The following is an 11,360-nucleotide window of genomic DNA, read 5'->3' as shown; positions in this document are numbered from 1 at the left end:
TAGTTTCAGTATTGGAGTATCACAGGCCAACTTATGGCTAGTTAAGATTCATTATTTTGAGATTGAGATTGATATTTCTGTTTATGGTCAAATGGGTGAGTGAGTGTAAGTGTGAACCACCAGGTGGTATTCGTGTAATTAGTTGACAGGGTGCATCAGGGAGATAAGATGTTTTCTGATGGTAGTTTTGAAGGTGATGAATGTGTCTGCAGTTTTAGAATTTTCAGGTAGGGTGTTCCAGATTTTAGGGCCTTTGACATACATTTAATTTTTGTAAAGGTTTAGTCGGACACGGGGAATGTCATAGAGATGTTTGTGTCTGGTGTTGTGCCTGTGGGTTCTGTCGCAACTATCAAGAAAGCGTTTTAGGTCAAGGTTAATATTGGAATTTAAGGTCCTGTAGATGTAGATTGCACAGTAGTAAGTGTGGATGTACTGAACAGGGAGTAAGTTTAGATCTATGAAGAGTGGGGGTGTGTGTTGCCAGGGATGGGATTTAGTGATTATTCTTACTGCGGCTTTTTGTTGGGTTATTATTGGCTTTAGGTGTGTTGCTGCAGTTGAACCCCAAGCACAGATAGCATAGGTGAGGTATGGATATATAAGTGAATGGTATAGTGTGAGAAGGGCAGTTTTCATTAAGAACTGCAAGAAACCCCTCTCGCGTGCCCTAAGTACACTATGGAGGAGGAGCTTGGACTTGGGTGAAATTCCACAGTCACTTAAAACAACGGATATAGCCCCACTCCATAAAGGTGGCAGCAAAGTATTAGCTAAGAACTATAGACCAATAGCTCTGACTTCCCACATCATAAAAATCTTTGAAAGAGTGCTAAGAAGCAGGATTGCAAATCACCTGGATTCCCAAAATCTGCACAATCCAGGGCAACATGGGTTCAGGGCAGGTCGCTCCTGCCTCTCACAACTACTGGATCACTATGACATGGCCTTGGATGCACTGGAAGAAAATCAGAATGCAGATGTAATATACACAGACTTTGCAAAAGCATTTGACAAATGCGATCATGGTGTAATAGCCCATAAAATACGTGCTAAAGGAATAACTGGGAAAGTGGGGAGATGGATCTTCAACTTCCTAACAAATCGAACACAAAGAGTAGTGGTCAACAGAGTTAAATCGGAGGCTGCCATAGTGAAGAGCTCTGTTCCACAAGGCACAGTACTCGCCCCCATCTTATTCCTTATCCTCATATCAGACATAGACAGAGATACACACCACAGCTCCGTATCATCCTTTGCGGATAATACTAGGATCTGCATGAGGCTGTCATCTGCTGAGGACGCGGTTAACCTCCAAGAAGATATAAACAAAGTTTTCCAGTGGGCAACGGTGAACAATATGATGTTCAATGAGGACAAATTCCAACTACTCCGTTATGGAAAACTGGAGGAGATAATAACTAGAACAGAGTATACTACTGACTCCGGCCATACAATAGAGCGGAAAAATAATGTAAGGGACCTGGGAGTAGTAATGTCTGAGGATCTAACTTTCAAGGATCACAACAGTGCCACGATCGCACGTGCAAAGAAAATGATAGGATGGATAATGAGAACTTTCAAAACGAGAGATGCCAAGCCAATGATGATCCTTTTCGAATCACTTGTTCTCTCTAGGCTGGAATACTGCTGTACATTAACATCTCCATTCAAAGCAGATGAAATCGCAGATCTAGAGAGTGTACAGAGATCCTTTACTGCACGTATAAGTTCTGTCAAGCACCTTAACTACTGGGAACGCTTGGAAGCACTTGACTTGTACTCATTGGAACGCAGGAGGGAGAGATATATCATAATCTACACTTGGAAAATCTTGGAAGGAATGGTCCCAAATCTGCCCACAGAAATCACTCCCTACGAAAGTAAATGACTGGGCAGGCGATGCAAAATGCCCCCAATAAAAAGTAGGGGCGCCATTGGTACACTAAGGGAAAACACCATAAGTGTCCGGGGCCCAAGACTGTTCAACAGCCTCCCATCAAGCATTAGGGGAATTGCCAATAAGCCCCTGGCTGCCTTCAAGAGAGAGCTGGACAGATACCTAAAGTCAGTGCCGGATCAGCCGGGCTGTGGCTCGTACGTTGGACTGCGTGCGGCCAGCAGTAACAGCCTAGTTGATCAGGCCCTGATCCATCGGGAGGCCTGGTCATGGACCGGGCCGCGGGGGCGTTGATCCCCGGAATAACCTCCAGGTAACCTCCAGGAACAAACTGCCAAGTAACGTCAGTCAAGCAAATTCCTGGGTATCCTTACTTAAACAACAAGGTTACAGATGCAGCATTGTGAATATTAATTGGGACAGTGATGAAATAAGAAATATATTTGGAAAATTAATGTTTACTTGAAAAATACACTGCAATTATATGACAGATAATTATATATATATATATATATATATATATATATATATATATATATATATATATATATATATATATATATATATATATAATTTATTTTATAAGAGATATTACTATCCTTTGCTTTTATAAGTATTGCTACACGTTTGGCATAGAATCGATCAATGCTGAAAACATTCTTCGTCTTGGTACCAGGTCCTAATAACAGCATCAATAACTTCACAGTCGAACAGTCCTGTTTCGAGATCCTGCGTTTGGTTGTTATCCATAGATTCGCAGTTGGCTTGAGGTCAGGAGAGATTCCAGGCCAGTTTAGAATGCTTACCCCTCTCTCTTCGAATAATGTCTGTATTTTTCTGTGTAACAGGAAACAAGATCCTGCTGGAAAATATCTTCATTAGGAAAGTCTTTATCCACAATGGGAAGCAAATGAGTTGCCAGGATTGCCTTACATTTGCTACTGTTCATCTTTCCCTCACCAATAAAAAGCCGTCCAAGGCCTTGAGCAGTAAAACTACCCCCAAAACATCTTAGGTGGGTGATGCGGCGCCTGTTGAATGTGTCCATTCCTAAGAGGTTCGTCTTTGCTCCATCTCACTACCGCTGATCTGTACCCATGTACTTCAAAATGTGCCTCTTCTGAAAATGTAACCTTTCTCCATTCATCTGTCGCCCATTCCTTATAATAGAATGCCCGCCGTAGCCAATTTTTCTTAATAGCAACAGACAATAATTGTTTCTTTACCGACTTTCTGGCAGTCCTGCCATCTTCAAGGAGCCTTCGTCGCCAGCTGAAGCCAAATCTCTCTGTAGATCTTTGTTGGTTTTCTTGGATCCTTCACATTATTTCTTATGATAAACTTGTCATCGTGAGGTGTTGTCTTGCATTTTCTTCCACATCATCCTCGACGCAGCGCTCCACAATCACCAGTATCGTCAGCTCTTTTCAGAATCCTACCAACAGTTGACTTTGCTAGGCTCAGATTTTTGGTGATCTGTCTGATTCTCAAATCAGCATGTTTTCTACGAGCTACAATACTTGCATGCTTCCTAGGTGTAACATCCATTATGAATTTCATCAGTAATCATGAAATGAAGGGAAAAAATTTGGTGAAACCACGCTCACTCACGGAATAGCCTTACAGAACAACAGCTGTTGTAACACTGACGAGAGTCGAAGGGTAACACCGCAGCTGGACGGTTGCCAGAAGTAGGTAGCAAACTCTTCTGAAAAGAAAAGAATCCAAAAAAAAAAACATTAATTAAGCAGGAGATTAAGACATAATATGACAATCACAAAATTTACTCTTGTCCCAATTAATTTTCACACTACTGTACTTGACTGGGAAAGGCTGGAAGTGGGTAGCACTTGTCTAGCATGTGCTAACTGCGGTCCTCTTCTTGGAGTGATAAAGTCCCTGGTGGGCGAAACGTCTTGTCAATAAATGGCATAAATCGCATATTATCTTATTAACATACTTGTCGTAATATTCAACAATTGACATACAGTGTTGGTGAGAGCACAGCCACTGATCCTCTACATCAGAATATTACACTGTGAGACAACAATTTACCACATTAATACAAGCAACATCTGAAGTTCTCACTGATAAAAGTAACGGATCTAGATTCCTCTCTTCAAAGTTTTGCATTATTATAATCTTTTATTTGTCTTTTAGGGAGTTTTTTAACATTATAAATTTGATGGAGTTTGTAACTAATACTGGCTATTTAAACTTGACGGAATTTATTTGTGTTGAGCGTTTATTACTTTATTCTTGTTTTTATTGTGTTTTATGTATATCTATATAGTGACCAACGTGGTCAAAAGTCTACTTAAATGTTTTAACTACTTTTACTTTTTTCTTCTATATTTCCAGAGTTTGAAACATATAGCTGCGTACATTACGAGTCAAAAATTTTTTGAATTTAATCTAGTTTTTATGGATATGAAACAACTTTAAAGTTGTCACTTGTTCTGTGTACAACATTATTACCAACCAGACAACATTATTACCAACCAGACAACATTATTACCAACCAGACAACATTATTACCAACCAGACAACATTATTACCAACCAGACAACATTATTACCAACCAGACAACATTATTACCAACCAGACAACATTATTACCAACCAGACAACATTATTACCAACCAGACAACATTATTACCAACCAGACAACAATATTACCAACCAGACAAAATTATTACCAACCAGACAACATTATTACCAACCAGACAACATTATTACCAACCAGACAACATTATTACCAACCAGACAAAATTATTACCAACCAGACAACATTATTACCAACCAGACAACATTATTACCAACCAGACAACATTATTACCAACCAGACAACATTATTACCAACCAGACAACATTATTACCAACCAGACAACATTATTACCAACCAGACAACATTATTACCAACCAGACAACATTATTACCAACCAGACAACATTATTACCAACCAGACAACAATATTACCAACCAGACAAAATTATTACCAACCAGACAACATTATTACCAACCAGACAACATTATTACCAACCAGACAACATTATTATCAACCAGACAACATTATTACCAACCAGACAACATTATTACCAACCAGACAACATTATTACCAACCAGACAACATTATTACCAACCAGACAACATTATTACCAACCATTATTACCGCGGCCCGGTCTGTGACCAGGCCTCCAGGCGCTGATCCACCAGGAGGCCTGGTCACAGACCGGGCCGCGGGGGCGTTGACCCCCGAAACTCTCTCCAGGTAAACTCCAGGTAAACCAGACAACATTATTACCAACCGTTCAGTGAAATTATTCAGGGTATTAAATGTATATTAGTGAAGCGAAGTCCACCATGGTAACATGCTACGCTCCATGGTAACGTGCTACGCTCCATGGTAACATGCTACGTTCCATGGTAACATGCTACGCTCCATGGTAACATGCTACGTTCCATGGTAACATGCTACGTTCCATGTTAACATACTACGCTCCATGGTAACATGCTACGCTCCATGGTAACATGCTACGTTCCATGGTAACATGCTACGTTCCATGTTAACATACTACGCTCCATGGTAACATGCTACGCTCCATGGTAACATGCTACGTTCCATGGTAACATGCTACGTTCCATGTTAACATACTACGCTCCATGGTAACATGCTACGTTCCATGGTAACATGCTACGTTCCATGGTAACATGCGACGTTCCATGGTAACATGCTACGTTCCATGGTAACATGCTACGTTCCATGGTAACATGCTACGTTCCATGGTAACATGCTACGTTCCATGGTAACATGCTACGTTCCATGGTAACATGCTACGCTCCATGGTAACATGCTACGTTCCATGGTAACATGCGACGTTCCATGGTAACATGCTACGTTCCATGGTAACATGCTACGCTCCATGGTAACATGCCACGTTCCATGGTAACATGCTACGTTCCATGGTAACATGCTACGCTCCATGGTAACATGCTACGTTCCATGGTAACATGCTACGTTCCATGGTAACATGCTACGCTCCATGGTAACATGCTACGTTCCATGGTAACATGCTACGCTTCATAGAGTGAAGACAATGCATAGCAACCTCTCAAGTGGCAGCCTTGCAACAACGTCAATAAATTCACTCTCACAGTGCAAAGGAAACGTTGCAATCAATCAACAAACCTTACAGTTGTACCTCAGTCGTCAGAGACTGACACCAGTCCTGGACCACTGCACCGGATATTACTCTTTGTGGCCACACCTCTCAAGGGAAGTGCTCTTCATCCAAGGAACTGGATTAATCCTCCCTTTCCAACATTATTGCTTTCTATTCCCGCTTTTTCTCTCCCATGAATGCAATAATAATAATAATAATACTACTACTACTACTACTACTAATAATAATAATAATAATAATAATAATAACAATAATAGTTAAAATGGTGGCGAAGAATAAAAGAAGTCGCAATACTGTGGTTAGAACAATTAAAGATAAATCTAAACTTAAGAAAGGAACCTTATGAGGACGTTTTGGTCAGCTCTGGACCATTGTCAAGTCACAGCTGGGGCGATAGAGACAGATAAAACTTAAAGACAATGTGGGAGGAGAAGGATGGGGGAAGAAAGGCGTGGTAATACTATCCTTATTAGTTTTATTATTATTATTAAAAGCAGCAGCAGCAGCAGCAGCAGCAGCAGCAGTAATAATAATAATAATAATAATAATAATAATAATAATAATAATAATAGTAGTAGCAGCAGCAGCAGTAGTAGTAGTAGTAGTAGTAGTAGTAGTAGTAGTAGTAGTAGTAGAAGAAGAAGAAGTTGTATAATAATATCGAGTCTTTGTTCTTGTAACAGTGATGATCTATCATATACCGTCAAGTTATTATTAAATTATCAAGACGAACGGCACCATGAGACGACACCTCTCTCTCAGGTACTGTACCAACGATACCATGAGAATATAAAGAATTTTAGGATGAATGAGGAAGCATGAATATGTGGAAGGATGAAACAAAGTTCAGAGGAACTTTCTCAGTAACTGAGAAAGATAAGACCCTAGACGTCTTGTTGCTCAGTAAATTTCGTAAACTGAAGAATGTTTTTCTCACGTGTGGAGCAGATTATTTTACCAGCACTGTGTACTGTCATGCCTCCACTAACAATACCAGCACTGTGTACTGTCATGCCTCCACTAACAATACCAGCACTGTGTACTGTCATGCCTCCACTAACAATACCAGCACTGTGTACTGTCATGCCTCCACTAACAATACCAGCACTGTGTACTGTCATGCCTCCACTAACAATACCAGCACTGTGTACTGTCATGCCTCCACTAACAATACCAGCACTGTGTACTGTCATGCCTCCACTAACAATACCAGCACTGTGTACTGTCATGCCTCCACTAACAATACCAGCACTGTGTACTGTCATGCCTCCACTAACAATACCAGCACTGTGTACTGTCATGCCTCCACTAACAATACCAGCACTGTGTATTGTCATGCCTCCACTAACAATACCAGCACTGTGTACTGTCATGCCTCCACTAACAATACCAGCACTGTGTACTGTCATGCCTCCACTAACAATACCAGCACTGTGTACTGTCATGCCTCCACTAACAATTCCAGCACAGTGTACTGTCATGCCTCTACTAACAATACCAGCACTGTGTACTGTCATGCCTCTACTAACAATACCAGCACTGTGTACTGTCATGCCTCTACTAACAATACCAGCACTGTGTACTGTCATGCCTCCACTAACAATACCAGCACTGTGTACTGTCATGCCTCCACTAACAATACCAGCACTGTGTACTGTCATGCCTCCACTAACAATACCAGCACTGTGTACTGTCATGCCTCCACTAACAATACCAGCACTGTGTACTGTCATGCCTCCACTAACAATACCAGCACTGTGTACTGTCATGCCTCCACTAACAATACCAGCACTGTGTACTGTCATGCCTCCACTAACAATACCAACACTGTGTACTGTCATGCCTCCACTAACAATACCAGCACTGTGTACTGTCATGCCTCCACTAACAATACCAGCACCGTGTACTGTCATGCCTCCACTAACAATACCAGCACTGTGTACTGTCATGCCTCCACTAACAATACCAACACTGTGTACTGTCATGCCTCCACTAACAATACCAGCACTGTGTACTGTCATGTCTCCACTAACAATACCAGCACTGTGTACTGTCATGCCTCTACTAACAATACCAGCACTGTGTACTGTCATGCCTCCACTAACAATACCAGCACTGTGTACTGTCCTGCCTCCACTAACAATACCAGCACTGTGTACTGTCATGCCTCCACTAACAATACCAGCACTGTGTACTGTCATGCCTCCACTAACAATACCAGCACTGTGTACTGTCATGCCTCCACTAACAATACCAGCACTGTGTACTGTCATGCCTCTACTAACAATACCAGCACTGTGTACTGTCATGCCTCTACTAACAATACCAGCACTGTGTACTGTCATGCCTCTACTAACAATACCAGCACTGTGTACTGTCATGCCTCCACTAACAATACCAGCACTGTGTACTGTCATGCCTCCACTAACAATACCAGCACTGTGTACTGTCATGCCTCCACTAACAATACCAGCACTGTGTACTGTCATGCCTCTACTAACAATACCAGCACTGTGTACTGTCATGCCTCCACTAACAATACCAGCACTGTGTACTGTCATGCCTCCACTAACAATACCAGCACTGTGTACTGTCATGCCTCTACTAACAATACCAGCACAGTGTGCTGTCATGCCTCTAGTAGCAATACCAGCACAGTGTGCTGTCATACCTCCACTAACAATACCAGCACTGTGCGCTGTCATGCCTCCACTAACAATACCAGCACAGTGTGCTGTCATGCCTCCAATAGCAATACCAGCACTGTGTGCTGTCATGCCTCCACTAACAATACCAGCACAGTGTGCTGTCATGCCTCCAATAGCAATACCAGCACAGTATGCTGTCATGCCTCCACTAACAATACCAGCACTGTGTGCTGTCATGCCTCCACTAACAATACCAGCACAGTGTGCTGTCGTGCCTCCACTAACAATACCAGCACTGTGTGCTGTCATGCCTCCACTAACAATACCAGCACTGTGTGCTGTCATGCCTCCACTAACAATACCAGCACTGTGTACTGTCATGCCTCCACTAACAATACCAGCACTGTATTGTCATGCCTCCACTAACAATACCAGCACTGTGTGCTGTCGTGCCTCCACTTACAATACCAGCACTGTGTACTGTCATGCCTCCACTAACAATACCAGCACTATGTACTGTCATGCCTCCACTAACAATACCAGCACTGTGTGCTGGCATGCCTTCACTTACAATACCAGCACAGTGTGCTGTCGTGCCTCCACTAACAATACCAGCACTGTGTGCTGTCATGCCTCCACTTACAATACCAGCACTGTGTACTGTCATGCCTCCACTAACAATACCAGCACAGTGTGCTGTCATGCCACCACCAACAATACCAACACTGTGTACTCTCATGCCACCAACAACAATACCAGCACTGTGTACTGTCACGCCTCCACCAACAATACCAGCACAGTGTGCTGTCATGCCACCACCAACAATATCAGCACTGTGTACTGTCATGCCTCCACCAACAATACCAGCACTGTGTACTGTCATGCCTCCACCAACAATACCAGCACTGTGTACTGTCATGCCTCCACCAACAACACCAGCACTGTGTACTTTCATGCCTCCACCAACAATACCAGCACTGTGTACTGTCATGCCTCCACCAACAATACCAGCACTGTGTACTGTCATGCCTCCACTAACAATACCAGCACTGTGTTCTGTCATGCCTCCACCAACAACACCAGCACTGTGTACTGTCATGCCTACACCAACAACACCAGCACTGTGTACTGTCATGCCTCCACCAACAACACCAACACTGTGTACTGTCATGCCACCACCAACAATACCAACACTGTGTACTCTCATGCCACCAACAACAATACCAGCACTGTGTACTGTCACGCCTCCACCAACAATACCAGCACAGTGTGCTGTCATGCCACCACCAACAATATCAGCACTGTGTACTGTCATGCCTCCACCAACAATACCAGCACTGTGTACTGTCATGCCTCCACCAACAATACCAGCACTGTGTACTGTCATGCCTCCACCAACAACACCAGCACTGTGTACTTTCATGCCTCCACCAACAATACCAGCACTGTGTACTGTCATGCCTCCACCAACAATACCAGCACTGTGTACTGTCATGCCTCCACTAACAATACCAGCACTGTGTTCTGTCATGCCTCCACCAACAACACCAGCACTGTGTACTGTCATGCCTACACCAACAACACCAGCACTGTGTACTGTCATGCCTCCACCAACAACACCAACACTGTGTACTGTCATGCCTCTACCAACAACACCAGCACTGTGTACTGTCATGCCTCCACCAACAACACCACCACTGTGTACTGTCATGCCTCCACCAACAACACCAGCACTGTGTACTGTCATGCCTACACCAACAACACCAGCACTGTGTACTGTCATGGCACTGTGTACTGTCATGCCTCCACCAACAACACCAGCACTGTGTACTGTGTACTGTGTACTGTCATGCCTCTACCAACAACACCAGCACTGTGTACTGTCATGCCTCCACCAACAACACCAGCACTGTGTACTGTCATGCTTCTACCAACAACACCAGCACTGTGTACTGTCATGCCTACACCAACAACACCAGCACTGTGTACTGTCATGCCTCCACCAACAACACCAACACTGTGTACTGTCATGCCTCCACCAACAACACCAGCACTGTGTATTGTCATGCCTCCACCAACAACACCAGCACTGTGTACTCTCATGCCTCCACCAACAACACCAGCACTGTGTACTGTCATGCCTCTACCAACAACACCAGCACTGTGTACTGTCATGCCTCCACCAACAACACCAGCACTGTGTACTGTCATGCCTCTACCAACAACACCAGCACTGTGTACTGTCATGCCTCCACCAACAACACCAGCACTGTGTACTGTCATGCCTCCACCAACAACACCAGCACTGTGTACTGTCATGCCTCCACCAACAACACCAGCACTGTGTACTGTCATGCCTCCACCAACAACACCACTACTGTGTACTGTCATCCCTCCACCAGCAACACCAGCACTGTGTACTGTCATGCCTCCACCAACAACACCAGCACTGTGTACTGTCATCCCTCCACCAACAACACCAGTACTGTGTACTGTCATGCCTCCACCAACAACACCAGTACTGTGTACTGTCATGCCTCCACCAACAACACCAGCACTGTGTACTGCAATGCCACCTCCAATAGCAATTCCAACACTGTGTACTGTCATGTCACCACTAACAACAATA

The sequence above is a fragment of the Cherax quadricarinatus genome, chromosome 34 (genome assembly GCF_038502225.1).
Source record: "Cherax quadricarinatus isolate ZL_2023a chromosome 34, ASM3850222v1, whole genome shotgun sequence".
Taxonomy (NCBI): Eukaryota; Metazoa; Arthropoda; class Malacostraca; order Decapoda; family Parastacidae; genus Cherax; species Cherax quadricarinatus.
Note: the sequence above shows the minus strand (reverse complement) of the source record.